We start from the raw sequence: 16527 nt of genomic DNA, 5'->3' as shown, positions 1-16527 counted from the left end.
ACTGTTCAACTACTTTAGGTTGAACCAAAATCTTTATGCAATGTTCTACAGTCAAAATGCCTAACTGAAAAACCATAGGCTACAGGGATTACAGTCTCTTATCTGAAGGGGTCAGAGTATAATAAATTCTTGCCTCCAGTATACACCATCTCCTTTCTGTTCTTGGATAAAGCCTTCTAACCCTAGTAATTGATCTGTTTTTTCTTCAGACACAAGGAAAATAGCTATTCAGAAAAAAGGTTAAAGACCTCCCATCTTAACTAAGGCACCCTCTTTAAGTCAGCACCATCTCTTGCAATGTTTCAGGACTACTCCCTTGGGAGATAGAACAGTCCCATGATATTCTACTACAAAAAGGTATATCATCAGGGCAGAACAGAACCGCTTTCCAAATCCCATGGTACTTTTTAACTCCTTTTATAGACCAGACTGATATCCAGTTAAAGAGCCACAATTTAGCTCAGTTTCTAACATGTGTGGGCTTGAGACCAAGTTTGGCACTTCTTTTGCTCATCCCAATTTTACAGCTGGATAAAAACCACAGATACATTGCAACACATTACCCCTACTGCTAAGAAATCAGAAAATATTTCGGTATTGGTCACAGAATAATCAAGAGTATAATATACTTCTGTATTCAATTTTTGGAACTCATATTAAGCAATCTAGTTGATAATCCACTATTTGAATAAAAGAGATTTCTAAAACCTAGACTACAATGTTGAAGATGAAGGAAAAATTGTAAGATGAATTAAGATTCTTTCCCATCAGAAAATTCTACAAAGTGTTCATTGTCTGGACAGCCTAAATTCATTTAGCTTGTCCATTTGTTCAACACATAATCTACTGAGTACTTATTCAATAGAGACTTTCTTGATACTCTCTTCAATTCAACTTCTAACGATATCTAAGTTAGAAAGAATCTTAAAAGACCAGGTTAGAGAACCCTGGTATCTCAGTCAGTTGGGTGTCCAGCTCTTGATTTTGGCTCAGGTCATGATCTCAGTGTCCTGGGATTAGCCCCATATCAGGTTCCACACTCAGTGGGGAGTCTGCTTGAGGGTTCTCTCTCCCTCTGCCCCTCCCTCTGCTCACGCACAATAAATAAATAAATAGGCCAAGTTGTATAGCCACCCCCTCCCAATTTTGAATGACTTTTACACCATCTACATGAAGTTGCCTGCTCATCATTGGTGAGGGCTGTCAGTACTTTTCTGGTTTTCTTCTTTATATTTCCATATGGTCTATGCTATGCCTTCCATAAGGAAAACAAATTCATTCTCTTTAATATAAAAGGTAAAGGCAAAGCAGGAAAAGGACTGAGAGCAATTCTGTTAATTATCCGTCAACATTACATCATTATCACCCAGCAGCAGTGGTACATACTAACCAGCCAGATACTGTGCTTAGAGATCACATGCATTATCTCATTCCGTCTCCCCACAAAATACTCTAAAATAATACATTTATCCCATTTTTCACATAAGAAAATGGGTGGGTCAAAGTAACTTGCTCAAGGACACAAGGTTAAGCTCAAGACCATCTGATCAGAGTTCAGGTCTTATTCAACCACCATCCCTAACCTTCGTTAAACCAGCCAGCCACAGACTAGCAACCTGCTTTTACCATACTTAATATTTTATCCAAACTTCAACACATTCTGTGCTTTAACCATTTTGATTTTCCTCTTAGAAAATAATCTTTACTCATGGTTATTTGGGCCACCTTTCAATCATGCCCTCTTTCCATCCCTCTAACCTCAAAATTAATTTCATATGTTCTGCAACCTGATCCCTGAAAAAAACGATCTTGATAGGACAGGAAAACCAAGAGACACCTGGGTGGCTCAGCGGTTGAGCATCTGCCTTTTTTTTTTTTTTTTTTTTTAAGATTTATTTATTTATTTATTTATTTATTTATTTATTTATTTATTTATTTATGAGAGAGAGAGAGAGAGAGAGGTGCAGAGACACAGGAGAGAGAAGCAGGCTCCATGCCAGGAGCCCGATGTGGGACTCAATCCCGGGACTCCAGGATCGCGCCCTGGGCCAAAGGCAGGCGCTAAACCGCTGAGCCACCCAGGGATCCCCGAGCATCTGCCTTTGGTCCAGAGGTGATCCTGGTCCCTGGATCAAGTCCCACATCAGGCTCCCTGCGAGGAGCCTGCTTCTCCCTCCGCCTATATCTCTGCCTCTCTCTGTGTGTCTCTCATGAATAAATAAATTAGATCTTTAAGAAAAGGGGGGGGGGGTGCGGAAGGAAAACCAAGCCACTCTGATATTGTTCATCAAGTGGTTTCTACCTCCCATCCCTCATCCCACTCCGTGGTCCTCTTGTAGCTCATATCTCAAAATAAAAAGAGGAATTAGTGTAAGTTGGGTACATTTGGGGAAAAGATCTATAAGACAAATTCTAAGATATAAAACTTTGAGGGAAGGTATCCTTAAAACCACCACCCCCAAGGAGGACAAAAATCATCCATTATATATCAACAATTCTCTTCCTTCTATGCTCAACAGGCAGAGAGAGAACCCCAGGGCAGCTTGCTCCAAACTCCAGCTACCTGGGCCTGTGGCATGGGTAAAAAGAGACAGGAGCTGTCAGTTACAGCTTGGGGGAAGAAAAGGCTAAACCAAAGCCATCATACCATATAAGTCAGGGTCTTTTCTCCAGTTCACAAATGACCTGTGAAATATTTTTAACACCACACTGTGTCTGAACTGGCAATGTGTAAGTTGCCAGGACTTGGTTTTATATAGACTTCACTGCTGCTGGAGGGTTTCTGGAGGGGTGTTACTTTCAGAATATTAGCATGTAATTTGATCTTCCGCGATAGATGAATACAAATAGCTTCTTGGACAAGTCCTATAGAACTGAAACCCAGCCCCTGGATCAGTTCATCCTGTAGTTAGAGGAAATAATTACAGATTATTTCAGGAAAGAAAGGGTTTTGACTGAAAGAGTTACACTACAAACATTCCAGCTGTGACAGATGGACCCAAGATAAGGCCTGGAAAGGAGGGGAAAAGAACAATATAATCTGTAAGGGGTGGGGGTAGAGGGGACATGAGGCTTAACTGAATGAAAACAAGTGAAAGGTTTACGTTAGGCTAGTATGTAAGAACCAAAGAACCCCCGGTACATTTATTTTAATTGTTGTATACAGGACAAAACTGACTTTGCCGCACCCCTATGGATAACAACTAAGCAAAGCTTCTGAGATTCTGATGTTTTGATCACCCACTGCATTGCATGCTTTACTATCTAAAGACTAGGTTTTATTTCAACATGCTTGACTAGATGGAAACTGTCCCTCATTTTCCACTTCTTTCCCTCTGTATCAAATAGCCATGCCTCTCCTGCTTTGTTTCAACTGATAGGACCCCATCATCTCCCAGCTGTTTTGTTATATTCTCCTCAGAAACTCAGGGCTCATGCCTCTCCCTCCAGTTCACAAAGTGTGGCTGGAACAGTATTTTTGTTTTAGCCTAGTGATAGGAAGGACCCTGGTATTCCCCACCCCCATAACTCATGGATGCCTAACTACAGAGTCCATCTAAGATCCCACTGCCTCCCTAAGTCTTCAGGCAATGGCAGCCTTGGCCCTGTCTTCTCCTTTCTAACTATGCCCAAGGTTTCCCCTTTCACTTATAGTGCAGAACTTCCTACCCCTCCCGTTACCAGACAAATGATGTTTCAGGCTCCTACATCAGACACAACGGTCTCAATTCTAAGACCAGTATGATTAACCTATAGTAATTAAAAGGTGGGAGGCAGTGGGGGCAGGGGGATGTGAAATAAAAAAGATGTCAGCACCAGGAAGGTATCTCTCTCTCTCCTTCTCTCTTTTTTGTTTGTTAATGGGAGAAAGTAGAGCATACTTCTGTGGAAGTATTAAAAAAAAAAAAAAAGCCCACCCTTTGTACACTAGCTTGACCAAAGCCTTCCTTCGCATCCACACTACCTACACACTCAAGCCCATTCCTGTCTCAGACTTCCCCATCCCCACCCTGCATTATATTACCCTGACGTATCTTCCTCATAGCACTTAACGCCATAAAATTTGTTGCTGATTTATTAGTTCATTGATTTTTATTGTTTCCCCCTCTCCCACTCCTCCATCCCCACACATCAAAATATAAGCAGCACGAAAGTAAAAATTCTTCCTAGCTCGTGGCTACCTCGCCATGTCTGGCACATACTAGGCTCTCCACATAAACTAAAACACATTAACTTCTTAGTCTATGCTCCCCTTGGGTTTAGGTAGGGAGAAGGAGGTGAGGTTTAAGGAACTGTATACAGGCTGGCAAGGAAATGACTGGGGAAGGGGAGTGCTCCTCATCATCAACTTAATATAGTAGCAACCAGGTATTTGAGATAAATTAAAAGATATCATTTGTAACTTGGATTTCAGTTTTCAAGGGTGTCATCCAAGAGAAGCCGCCAAACCAAAAGACGGCTGGCAGACTCCGGGTATACCAGACAACTCCCTGGTGGACAATATCCCATTTGGAAAGGACTGCTTGGATCTCTAGTTGCAGACACCAGCTGATATGCCCAGAGCCATCCCCAGTGACCTCTGAGACAGCTTCTGTAGCTTGAAAATACATCTTCTACAAGTCAGAAATTGACATATTATCTCCTCCTCCAACTCCCAGTCTTCTAACAGTTATTGATGCTATTTGGAAAGCCATGCTTCCATGCCTATTAATAACCTTCAGAAAGAACCCCAAGGAAGTGTCAAGAGAAAAACAGATCTGGCTGGTGGAAGCCAAAGATTCAATCAGAGTTAGAATTAGCAATTAATATATTTGAACAAAAAGAAAGTTGTAACATCTTCTGTATCATATGTTATCTGTCCAGGAGACTTAAAACAAAACATTTCGCCAATGAATTCAAGAAACGTTCAACCAAGAACACTGGTCTTTACAGAGAGGAACACTTTTAAGAGGCCCCTTTATCTATTTAAATAGACCAGCACCAGCTACTAACTTTATCTACACATCAGTGATCCCAGGGAATTTTGCCTACAAGGTGGGTATCATTAAACCTCTATAGTTATTTATTTACCTCTTTATAAAGTTTCTTCAGGTGACACCTCAAGGAGCCCCGATATCAATCTCCTCTAAAATAACGGAGTAACGAATTAACTCTTTCCAAAGACTTTTCTCGGTGGTCGGTCTTTCTCCTCCCTCCTTCCCGACTAGATTAATGGAAGTGATTAATGGAATTCTCTCACAATTTCGCTTGAAATATGCTTTTGCCAGTCGAGCAGCTAGAGCAGAATCAGATAATTGTGGTATGACTCAACAAATGCACAGCTGTTCATTTAAATATATCCATCAAAAGTATAAATATGATCATGAGAAAGAAAATGAACTGTGTACACAGGGTCAGTGTACAAGTTGAAAGAGTTAGCACCGAAGTAACCACAAGAGAAAACACCGGGAAGGGGAGACGGAGCTAGGAAGGACTCCACAAACTGGCTAGAAAAAGACCAGAAAAACCAATGTAACTGAAAAACCACTCACCCAACCCAAACACTCACTGGCCTAAATAAGAAATTAATGGCAAATTAAAAGTAAAAGTAAGTGTACTCTACTCTGCGGGGAGAAAGAAATGGAATCTAGGAGAGCCTACAAGGCAGAAATGAAGAACCCAATCTGGTATTAAAAACAAAACAAAGGCGTTAAGGCCGAGGAAAACAGGAGGAACAGGATTCTCACCTCAGTCCTCTCTCCACAACCTCCAAAGACTGATTATGAAATCCTGCAATGTGGGAATCCCTCCAATAGTCCCAAAGCAAGTAACTGAAAAATACTGCCCCAGACCAGGCAACATTTTTGAGAGGCTCTGTGTACATGAGGGGGCCCCCTGAACACAAGGGAAAGGAAACCAAGAGGAGGAAAACAGAGGATGTGAAGAGGAGCCAAGGGAGCACTGATAAAGAGAAAAAAGTGCCTCGGGGGCCCTGAAGACCTTTTTCCTTCCTTGTTCCTCAGGGATGGGTCCCAAAGGCCCATCAGAACTTGAGAAGCAAAGGCATTGAAAAGACATGGGTGCCTCTCCTCTTTTAATACGTAATTCAAGATAACAACAAATGAGTATCTAATAATCCATGATGATGATTTCCAAGCTTTCCCTGAACTATCAAAAATCAAGTTCTTGCCAAAAAATAATCTCTCCGGGAGTGGGGGGCCCATGCTTAGCCTGACTACTCAGTCATCTTGTCGGAGAACCATTCACGGTCTCCATATTTACAGGCAAACCCCTCTCATATTCTATAAGCGACAGCTATTACAACAACCGCCCTGCCTCCTGCCTCAGCCCCTAGTCCTCCCACAGCTACCCTCCTTCCAGAAAACGTTCTGGAAAGAGCAATCTAGAGAGCTCCTTCCACATCCTCCCTCTCCTCCATCCAGTCCATCACCAAATACCTCTTTGTAACCCCACCTTATCCTTCAGGTCTATAAGGGAGCTTCTTCAAAATGTGGATTCTCAAGCTTCAACCCCAGAGATTTTGATTCGGTTGACCTGAGAGGAGGCCTAGGAACCCCCGAGCCCACAGCAATTCAGGTGGTGCTGAGGATGCCGAGGGCGGGCTCACTTGCCCATTCTGTGCAGGAGCCCTTCTGTTCCCGGGCTCTCCCTGGCTAGGATGCAGAGGCTCTCCTCTCTCTGGATCTTTACTTTTATGGTTTGGACTTTCTCAGTTTCCTTAGATGGGGTTTTCCCCTTCTGCCACCCATCCCTTAAATCTTAGTTTTCCTCAGGGCCTCACATCTCAGCTCCCTCTTCTCATTCAAGATGGTACCCAACTCCTTAGCTTCAAGGCCGCTGAGCAGAGACTTGAATTATCACGTGGAGAATGGAATCACCTGTTCTTTACTCATATCGACCCCTCCTCCACGCCACTGAATCCTGATGACAGTCTCCAACCGTATGTCCTTGTCTTTTCACTGTTTAAAAAATTAATTTAAAAAAAACTGTATTATGTATATTTCAAATTACATAGAAACTGAAAACTATTAAAAACCCTATTTTTGACCTCCCAGTTTTAATTATAAGCACCATCCCACTACCCAGTTTCAAAAATAAGCCATCTTATTTCCTCTAGTCTGCCCATTTTCTTCCTGAGGTATTTTAATGAGAATCCCAGATGTCACATCATTTCACCCACAAAATTCTCTCACGAATAAAGACTTTTTCTAAATACAACTATAAAATCAACATCTCACCTAACAAAATTAAAAGTATTCCTCCTCCAAATATCATCTAAAAGCTAATCAGTGTTTAAATTTGCCCAATTTTCAACTATAAACATCCCCCGCACCCTCCCCCCCAACACCCGCCAAAAAAAAATTGCAGGGAGAATGGGAACAGCATACCAATAAGAAGTTGTTTTCATTGCTTTTCAGTTATTATAACGAGTGGTTCAGTGTTAGGATTGTGGCAGTATTGAGAATACTCTGTGTATAATGTGGCAGAAAGCAAACGAGTTACTGTGGTACATTCAAATTCTATCATCTCCTGCTGTTCCGGAGAACCACAATGTTCCATGTGAAATAAAGGTAATATAGAAAAGGTTAAGTAAGAACCTTAGCAACAGAATTTGAATTGGAAGTATCAGTATGAATTCATGAAGTATTTTTTTTTTAATTTTTTATTTATTTATGATAGTCAGAGAGAGAGAGAGGCAGAGACACAGGCAGAGGGAGAAGCAGGCTCCATGCACCGGGAGCCCGACGTGGGATTTGATCCCGGGTCTCCAGGATCACGCCCTGGGCCAAAGGCAGGCGCCAAACCGCTGCGCCACCCAGGGATCCCCATGAAGTATTTTATATGTAGTTATCCTCTGTCCACTAAAAGGCCTAGAAACAATGACCTACCCAGGAACAAGTATTCTTGGTGCCCAGAGAGTGGTGTTAAAACACTGCTTCTCACTAAAAGAAAAAGAATAAGCTGAATTGAACTATGAGGTTGCAATCACCAAGTCCAGCCAGTAGGAAATTAGAGGTCACATGGATGGGTTCTTCAACAGATAAACCTTAAGGAAAGGAAAGGGGTTGCAGGGGGAACCTGAGGTTTAAGAGGCTTAAAAAAACATAAAAAGATGTGCAAGACTAAAGTACAGTGGCTAGGTATGCACACATGGGTGATAAAACCATAAAGAAAGGCAACAGAGCAATTACTACGAAAATCAAGAAAGCAGTGACTTCTGGAGGGGGAGAGAGGCTATGTCTGGCATGGGACATGCCAGCGGCTCGAGGGAGACTGCTAATACTCTGTCTCCTGATCTGTGGGGTAGTCACAAAAAATATTCATCCTATAATAATTAAATTATGTATGCTTTGTATGGACATCTGTGTCTGTGTCTTATTTTACAATATAAAGATAAAAAGAAGATAAAAACAGAATGTGTGCTGTTAAAAAAAAAGGTGCAGACTAACATTCGCTCACACACACACACACACACACACACACAGGAAGTAACAACAGCACTGCATATAATGTATATACGCAAAAATCTGCCCAGATTTATGTCACAAATAAGTTTTTGTAATAAACTTCTGAAATATCGACTATTTTTTATCTCCAAAGGAGAACTGTTTTTTCAAGTTCCAAGTTTATCCATTTTTAATAGAGAAATAGGCATCAGTTACCTAGTCATAATTGGAAATCAAGTATTAAATAAAATTAACACAATATCTCATAAGTTGGTGCTTTTTCTCTTACTTCAAATACATAAGTTTGATGGGTCAAGAATATAGAAAGATTGTAGAGTCCAGATAATGTTTCCCAAACACTGCATAACATTATCATCAAACAAGAAAAATTAACATCACAAAGATGTGAGCACTCGAAAAGTATCTATACGTATAACACAACCCCAATCATAATATTAGCAGGCTTTCTTCTTAGAGAAGAGGGGGTGGTGACTAGATAGGAGTATTTTAAAGTTCATATGTTTTTTAAAAACCTCACACATGAAAACAGACCTGAGTATTCTTTAAAATGGAACTTTAAAATTCTGTTAAAGGAAACAAAATATGAAAATTTTGCAAAATGGAACTATCCCCATCACAAGGAAAAACACAAATAAGCTCCAAGGGTTAAAAAAAACTGTGATCCTGGCACACACTTGGGCAGAGAGGTCAATGAAACTAAATGGATACCCCAGAAATAGACCAAAGTGTCTACAAGAATGTATATATAATACAAAAGAAATCAAAGGAGAAAAGCTGGGACTACTCAGTAAAATTGGAATAACTAGCCAATGTGACAGAGACCACTAATTTTCCACTAAATATTCCTTCTTGGCTGCTTCTTGGGTGCATGCTGACCTGCAGAGATTGCACTCCCCACTCTCCCTTGCAGCTAGATGTGCCCCCAAGACTAAGTTCCCACCAATGGAAGTAGAAGTGGTGTGTGTGCAACTTCTGATCACCTACCCTGGACTTTCTCCTTTGTCCTTCCCACTGAGGGAGCCCAGATATGTTGCAAACCATCTATGACCATGCAGATAACTACAGTGACAAGCGAACAGAAGGAACATGAGTCTCAATGCCTAGTGGAAATGGGAGGTTCTGCTGACCTGGTTTGCTCACATGGGGACAGTTAAGTGAGAAAAAAATCAACTTCTATGTTCTTTGAACCACAGCATATCCCTTGGTTACAGCCACTCAGCCTTATCCTAATTAACAGAGCACCTAGAGAAAAATTAAGTTGGATTCATACCTAACATTCCGGATGGATCAAAGATTTAAACCTAAAAACCAAACCACACGACATACAAGGAACCGTGAGATAGGTTTTTTAGCTTAGAAATGGAAAAGGTCTTTTAACTGTGATACAAAATCCTGAAGCCACAGAAAGTTTATCTATTTAGCTCTACAAATCCTTTTGAACATCTGTTATTGACTGTCTCTTCCACTACAATGTAAGCTCCATGGAACAAGAATTAGGATGGGTTTTCTTCACTGTTAAATATACTGCTACCTAGAACAAGTGCCTAATACGTAAGAGGCATTCAGTAAGTATCTATTGAATGAACTGGTAAATTTAAGTATATAAATTTTAAAATAATCTGCACAGCAAAATAATATTTTTGTACAAATGATAACATATAAATATCACTTATCATATTCAATTTTATTAATGCATAGGAGCCTCCTTTGAACTGATAATAGAAAGATCAATAACCCAATGGGAAAAGAGCCAAAGTACACAAACACAGGGGGAACACAACAGGAAATACAAATGGTCTTTAAAATTATGAAAAGAGGGACGCCTAGGTGGCTCCGCGGTTGAGCGTCTGCCTTCAGCCCAGGGTGTGACCCTGGGTCCAGGATCGAGTCCCAAATCGGGCTCCCTGCAAGGAGCCTGCCTCTCTCTCTGACTTTCTCTCTCTCTCATGAATAAATAAATAAATCTTTAAAATAAAATAAAACTATGAAAAGATTCTCAATGTCAATGAAAAAAAAAACACAAACTAAAGCTACATTAAACCGTCATTTCTCACCTATCGATTTGGCAAAGAAAAACACCTTGACAATCACCCTGTGATCAGCAAGGGTATGAAGAAGCAGCGTTCTCATCCACTGCTGTTGAAATCTAAAACTTCACAAACTCAATGAACTGAGTAAGTTGTCAATAAATTTCTACCAAATTTAAAATGTGTGCACCTTTTGATATACAGCAATTCTACTATTAGAAAAGGATCCTACAAATATGCTCATGAACATGTTTGAAACGCTATTTGTACAAGTTTATATTCCCTAGAGCCTTGTTCATAATAATAAACAATAGACTAGAAGTGATCTAGACCGCCACCAACATGGCACTGGGTTAAATAAATTACAGCAAATGTCCACCGTGGGATAATAGGCATCCACTAAAAAAGAATGCAGTATTAATATGGAAGATCTTCCAAGAAATATTTTCTCAGTGAAAAAAAGGTACAAAACAGTATAAATTGTTATCATCTGGGTTATAACACACACATCCACACACACACACACACACACGAAACTGCAATAATCTATAGGTTATGTGCTGATATAATATATATGCCCTGAAACCTCTGAAAGAATACACAAAAAAAAAAAAAAAAAAAAAAAAGAATACACAAAAAATTAGTAACAACAGTTGCCTCTAGGAAAAACAACTGGGCACTTGGGAGATGGGAAGGACTAAAACTTATTTTTTCGCTCTTTCGTAGCTTTTTAATCTTACAAACACTACTTATATCACCTTCCTAAAAATAAATATTTTATAAAGGAACAACAATACAAATATTCATCCCCAATCCCAGATATCTGAAAACTTCTCTGGCGATTCTCACTGTCACACACACTAGGGAACCACTGACTGAACAATTTTAACCCTGTTTCATAATTAAGAATTGCAGGGTTAGCAATTAACAAACCCCATCATCTCCTCCTCCATCAAACAAATACATATGCAAAAAAAGTCAGTCTCTTAACTCCATCCCTGTTATTCATTACTTCCTCTTAAAGCTAATTCAACCTCATGCCACCTTAAATGGGCATGAAAATCTCTCAAAATTCTCCAGGGATGGTAAGCCAGAACCAACAACTATACTAATATATTAACACAGCCTAGTGCCAAAGAAGTTCCTTCCAGACACCCAGAGGATGAAAATTTGACATAACTGACACCTCGGCAAGAGCCCAAAGCTGTGCATCATCTGCCTTGGAAATAGAAACTCACATCATTAAACTAAAAAGTTCCAACGTCAACAGTCGTGGCTTTTGTTTTCTCCCTAATGGGAAAGGTCTCCCCCCTTGCATCCCCCTTTAAATTATAGGCTAACCCCTCACTTGAGGACTGGTTATTATGTTACAGCCTTATAAGGAACACTAAGCAGTCATTATTCAGACTGAGATTCTGCTTAAAAGGGAAAATGTCCGCAACTTATCAAATGGAAGGAAAAAGTAAGCCGTAAAACAAAATGTGTACTCACGGTCTTCAATTTTTAAACATAATGAATATATATATTTTATTTGCAATACGGTAAGATTTGTAGGTGGAAAGTATGTGTTCCAAATTATTAGTTGTGTGTCAAAGACCAAAGGCAGGGAGGAAATACCGTTTATGTCTGTACTTTATACTGTTTTGTACTATTTGAAATTAAATAATCAAGGGGCACCTGGGTGGCTCAGCCCGTTAACCCCTATAGCCTGGGGTTGTGATCTCAGGGTCCTGCCATCAAGCCTGCTTCACGCTCAGTCTGGACTCTGCTTCTCTCCCTCTGCCCCTGCCCCTGCTCCAGCTTGTTCGCTCTCTCTAGCTCGTTCTCTCTCTTTCAGAAATAAATAAAATCTTTGAAGGAAAAAAAGAAAAAAGAAAAGTGGCTCTATAGGGGGGAAAAGAATAGCAAAAGTATTTTACACTTAGGGAAATATTTATAGTATTTGAATAAACTGGTCAATGGTAAAGAATAATTAAGCAGCTCCACCCAAAAAAAAAAAAAAAGAGAGAGAGAGAGAGAGAGAGAGAGTGAGTGAAAGAAGAGGGGAAGAGAGAGAGAGAGAGAGAGGGAGAGAGAGAAGCCCACCTCCAAGGCAATGCAAGACCTAAAAACACTCAGGCCAGGGTCCTACCCTTCTCGTACTGGATTCGTATAAACCAACAAAATCATCACTGTGGCTAAGAATTTACCGTGTAGATTTGATCTCTGCCAAAGAGCATTAAAAGAGGTGATTTGTTGCAACGGCTCTGGGGCCGCAGTGGCAGCTGCTCGGGCGCGGGCAGGCTGACTCAGCTCCCTTGGGCCTGGCGCCGCATCATGCCTTCCCACGGCGGGTCCCGGCTCCCGCAGGCCGAGGTCACGGGTCCCAGGCACGGAGACGGGGGGCTGGGAGGCTGGCAGGCGCTCCGGGAGCCAGAAGCTCTCCAGCAGTTCTGCTCGCAGGCGGCTCAGGGCTGCAGAGGGGAAGAAGGAGGAAAACCAGCTAAGAAGAAAATTCTGCAGGTGTGAATGGGCTGGAGCCACTGGACAACTGGGGCCACAAAACTGAGGCCAATCTGCCACTGAAGCGAATATGGAAGGGTTGACAAACAATGACATGTGGTACATTGAGGTCACAGATCCATGCTGGCCTTCAAATACTTTTCTATGGGGCACCTGGGTGGCTCAGCAGTTGAGTGCCTGCCTTTGGCCCAGGGCAGGATCCTGGAGTCCCAGGATGGAGTCACACATGGGGCTCCCCGCAGGGAGCCTGCTTCTCCCTCTGCCTGTGTCTCTGCCTCTCTCTGTGTGTTTCTCATGAATAAATAAATAAATAAATAAAATCTTTAAAATATTTTTTTTTTCTAAATGACACACAACTCAGTAAGCTCTGCAGTTGGTAAATTTCAAAAGCAAGTTCCTTCAAAGCTATATACCACGGACTCCAGCCAATTACAAAAACAACCCCAAAACAGGCTTTGCATATATTAATTATATATACTTGGTTAAAAACAGAATAGTCCAACAGTACACAAGTATAGAACGAAAGTCTCTCTCCAGAACCTCCCCCACCCCTCCTCCTCCTAGAGACAACCCCTTGTACCAGAGGAACCAGTTTCTTGTGTATCCCACCCAGAAATGATCTGGTTTAGGTCCACTTTCAACCATCATTCTCAGTTGTAGATAGAACTAGTTCAAAGGCTCATAAAACAATGGTGGGGAAGGAGCACCAAGCGGAAGGGAAGGGGCCCTAGATAACTAACAAAAAAACAAAAAGCCACCCCAGCTCCCCTTTCCTTTAGGAAGATTTTAAAAACACCGACATTTGCCAAAGGAAGAGGAAATTTTTATTAGGATCAAACTTTTCCACTCAAATAAATCAACGAAACACTGAAGAACTTACTCCGTTCAAAAAGCAGCACTTTTTTTAACCTCGAGGAACATTTTGCCAAGAAAACGTTCATGTAAATACATTTAAGCAGAAAACAAACCCAACAACAACATCCCTAAATAATTATTTGGAAGAAAAATCACAACCCTGACATTCAAGGGTAATGCTTCATAAATAATATCAAACCTTTCCTTGCTTCAGTTTAAATGAAGGCTCGTAATCAATTTGAAAAGACAGTCTAGACATGTAAAAGGCACACTAAAAATAAGACAATAATATCCCTATCCCTCCTCCTACAAAAAAGGTCAACCAGAAATTTCACATTTGCAGCAATTGTTTAGTGAAATTAGAGAGGAATAATCCACTTCTAGAGTGGACATCCTTAAAAACAAACTCATTAACTAATACGCAGCATCTACGACCTTGAGTTTCAGAATGGACTGCTGGAATCCTGGTATTCTCTGAGATGCTGGGGCCAGACCCACTGGGTGGCTTCACACTGAAGCTGCCTTCCCCTTTGCCACAAACCATGTTTTATCAGGGGACCACTGTGAAGCTGTCCTGCCTCGGGCTTACCATGTCTTTAAGTTACAGGTACTCGTTGGGAGGGAGCTTTAGATCGTATGGAAATAAGGAAACACTGGTGCATATTTTTCTGATTCTTTCAAAAAAAAAGAATCATCAGAAAAACTGTCAGAGTTTGACTACTTAATTACAAAGGTGCTTGTATTTCCTTTCCAACTTCCAGCCCTACCTATTACCTTCACTGCATGGAATTCCTTCAACCCATGCTCTCCTGCCTCTCTGTTTAGCCTTCTCTCTAACGATCCTTATATTTTCCAGATCTTTCCATTCTGACTCCTCTGGTATTTATATTCTATATGACTCAACCTGGCACTTAATCCTCTGTCTTGAACTAGACAAAATTGGTTTGTCTCAAAACCAATTTAAAACTAGGAAAGAATCACATACTATCCTTCTGCTGTATCATTTCTTCCCAGTACCTAACATATAGCTGGTGCTCTTGAGTTACTGGATAAAACTCAAGTCTTCAAATTAGACATAATTTAATATTTGTTTTGGAATTCATCAGGTTCTCAAATAACCCATGGATTGAAGTCAAAACTGTGGTGTACTACGAGGAAGAACAGGTTGGCAAAAAAGGAGCCAAAGTGGAAAGCGAATTCCAGATACTTAACTCTTCAAATGTTCTACACAGGACACCCATCTCCCCACAAATACACTTCATGCCAATAGCCAAGCTTGGCAGATCCTGAAAGGTAGTGGAAAGCGGTTATGTTCAAAACCCCAAGAATGGTTAAAAAAATTAAAAAACAAACCAAAACAAAAGAGACGTGTGCCAATTAAAATCAGTGCTGTAAAATAAATATCTATGTAGCAAACTCCAGCATTTAGTCACAAAACTTTCATTGAGCTGAGTTTTTTTCTAAAATCTTAGCCGACTCCTTTGTTTGGCTTATTGTATTGAGGTTTGATTATTGGCAGCAAATCACGCTGTACAAAAATCTGACCCTTCATAAAGGTTACAGGCACATTCCTCTGAAGTGGTGGAGAGTAAGGGTAAGGAAGAGCGAAAAAGAGGAAAAAAAAATAGTTCTAACTCCAAGTGTAGGTTTAACATGGCAGTATGTTTTTCTTTAATCCAATTTAAAAGAACGTGCATAGTTTCTTAAAAGCTATTGTAATATGATGGGACCTGAGTACCAGGCAAGCATAAAAGGTACTTAAAATCAAACAAGTTCTTGGCAGTCAACATAGCAGCTAAGCAACAGGAAGAAAAAAAAAATTCAGGGCAAGTTTTCTCAACTATTTAATTATAACTGCATCCTTGGCCTCTAGAAATTGTAGCTTCCAACTACTGCAAACTTCAAGACAGCACCCTTTGTATGGAGACGGATGGATGTTCATTACACTTATTGTAGCCATCATTTTACAAGATACACAAATATGGAATCATTGTGTTGTATACCTGAAACTAAGATATCGTTATATGCTGATTATACTTCAAGAAAAAAAAAAAAAAAAACCTCATCCCATATCTTCCCTGTTTATCCACCCAGCCGCATAACCCAAATAAACCATGGTGAATCTTGCTGTAAAATTACTGCAATTACTTTAAGAAGCAGCATATGGTTGCAAGAACATGGACTTAGGAAAGAGCCAAACCCAGTTTTTCAACCTACTTAATATGATCTTCCACATATCACTGAACCTCTGTGAGTCTGTTTCCTTTCCCATGAATTAGGGTATAAGTGCCTTCCACCTTTGATGGTTACTAACAATGCCAGCTATCATTCAGTGAGCCTTTAGTTCCTGAACTGTGCTAACCACAAACTTGCATCATTTGATTCAATCCTAAGAGCACAAAAATTGAGAGGAAGGTACAATTATTCCCATTTGAAAGATAAGAAAACAATGTTAGAGAGATGACGTAACACTGCCCAAGATCACACTTTTTTAATAAGCGGAAAAAACAAGAATCAATTCAAGTTTTGCTGACTCCAAAATCTATGTTCTTAATTGCCAATAAGTAAAATTGCATCTTGACAGTTTGTAAGAACTGAACTCAACGCTCATAGTAAATATTCTTAGTTCCCTTTCCTGTTTTCTACTTCTCAGAATAATAGGAGTGCAAAAGCAC

At 40.4% G+C, this 16527-nt stretch overlaps 1 protein-coding gene across 4 annotated transcripts in view; it reads right to left on the bottom strand.

Moving 5' to 3' along the window:
- ACVR1 (activin A receptor type 1) overlaps positions 1 to 16527 on the bottom strand; it is a 127309-nt gene that overhangs the window by 62184 nt on the left and 48598 nt on the right. For 3 of the 4 annotated variants that reach the window (XM_077883332.1, XM_077883333.1, XM_077883334.1), the window contains exon 2: positions 12685 to 12948. The gene's annotated coding sequence lies outside the window, so the exon portion shown is untranslated. Of the gene's footprint in view, positions 1 to 6878; positions 6960 to 12684; positions 12949 to 16527 lie in introns of all 4 variants that reach the window. The other variant, XM_077883335.1, reaches the window with a different exon arrangement.

The sequence above is a fragment of the Canis aureus genome, chromosome 34 (genome assembly GCF_053574225.1).
Source record: "Canis aureus isolate CA01 chromosome 34, VMU_Caureus_v.1.0, whole genome shotgun sequence".
In the NCBI taxonomy this organism is placed as follows: domain Eukaryota; kingdom Metazoa; phylum Chordata; class Mammalia; order Carnivora; family Canidae; genus Canis; species Canis aureus.
This window is presented reverse-complemented; position numbering and strand designations above follow the sequence as displayed.